General features: G+C 55.6%; 1 protein-coding gene across 1 annotated transcript in view; it reads left to right on the top strand.

Annotated features, from left to right (window-relative positions):
• Positions 1–1,603, top strand: part of ACSF3 (acyl-CoA synthetase family member 3) — a 38,049-nt gene that overhangs the window by 9,826 nt on the left and 26,620 nt on the right. The gene's annotated exons all lie outside the window — the stretch shown is intronic.

Here is a 1,603-nt window from a genome sequence, read left to right as displayed (position 1 = left end):
GGGGGGGGCGCCCTGGATTTCCGCATGGGTGCGCACAGTTCTTCGTCGCCACCGCTGCTCTACGGCTCGTGGTGCAAATGGTAGTTGGCTGCAAAATTTTCAGTCTGTTCTTAGAAATGAGTTTGTTGGGTGTATCTCAGAGTGTAAATAAGTCTTTAAAAGGAATGGGTGATGGAGATAAAAAAATCATCTCAGGTCATCTGAATGCTTTCTCTGCGAGCAGCGCACTATTTACAAGCAAGCCAAGCTGGGGAGGGCAGTGAGAGGCCGGCGGGAGAGACCGCATGCAGGGCGGGGGCGGGAGGGCGGCCAGAGCACACAGCCCCCTGTGACGGCTGCGACGGCACTGGCTCCGGACAGAGACGATGGGGGCTGCGGGGAGCCATGCAGACGAGGGGTCAGAATGGCTGGGGGCAAGCCCTTGTCCTTCAGACCGGACCAGCAGACAGAAAGACAGACCGGCAGACAGATGCACCTGGACAGACACATAGACAGAGTATGGACAGACACATAGAAAATACAAATGGCTAGAGACAGACTTTACAGGAAAAGGAAAATGCTGCTTCCTAACACCCAGGACCGTTTTACTAGAAATAAGTTGTATTTTTGATGTTTAAGACTTTCTGGATAGGAGGGTGGAGTGTTTTCATTTACCTAATTTTCTCTTCACAAACTGCACGTACAAAATCCTGGACGTGAGGCTGAACGAAATGTTTGTTGTAATAATCCAACAACTTGACGTAGATTGTAGGCACTGCCATAAACACGTTAATCCGTGGAGCTTCAGAACTTAAGAGCTTTTCCCAAACCTGAGAAGGAAAACGGAGAGAGAACAGCAAAAACATTAGAAAACACGTGGGCCCCGACCTGGCTCCAGAACAGGGTTCTGCCTCCGGCTCTCGGGGGCCCTGAGCGGCTCCCACCCCCTCCACGGGCGACGCGGCCCCTGGCCACTCCTGGGACTGGCTGTGCCAGTGACACTGCCGCCTGCCTGCACGGTGGCCGCTGAGGAGGGGCAGTGATCGTCGGGAGAACAGGGCCCCTCGTGCCCCCTAAGCGGCAGCGGTGACCTCGGGTCAGCATGGGTTCGGCGCCAGCAGGCACGCGGGGATGGAGCGTCCTGGCTCCGGAAAGTCATGTGAATTCTGTCTCACTCGATAACAGACGCTTCTTGCTTTTGTACAGAAACGCCCCCAGTGTTACCAAGTCCCGGAGGAGCTGGGGTGGCACCCTCGCTCCGCGGCTTTCTTCCCTGCAGCCCTGCCGCGAACACCCCCCATGGGCGGGCCCTCAGCACCCTGGACACACGCAGACCTGAGCCCATGGCGTTCGAGGGGCTGCCCCTCACATCCTGCCCCCCCCCCGACTGGGCTCCCAGGGTAAACAGCTCCATCCTTTTACAGACAGTGACCGGCACCCCCACATCACACGGCGTGTGGAAACAGGGCAACGTGACCGCAATCGGAAGAAAACGTCAACAGGAGCAGACCCTCAGACGACCCAGACGTTGGAATTATCAGACCAGGAACTAAAAGTAATGGCAGCAAACAGGCTACAGAATTTTGAAGAAAAGGTGAACAAAACGAGAGAAAAATCAAGGGTT

This window comes from Suricata suricatta, chromosome 16 (assembly GCF_006229205.1).
Source record: "Suricata suricatta isolate VVHF042 chromosome 16, meerkat_22Aug2017_6uvM2_HiC, whole genome shotgun sequence".
NCBI lineage: Eukaryota > Metazoa > Chordata > Mammalia > Carnivora > Herpestidae > Suricata > Suricata suricatta.
The sequence above is the reverse complement of the archived record's forward strand: the minus strand, read 5'-3'. Positions and strand labels throughout refer to the sequence as shown.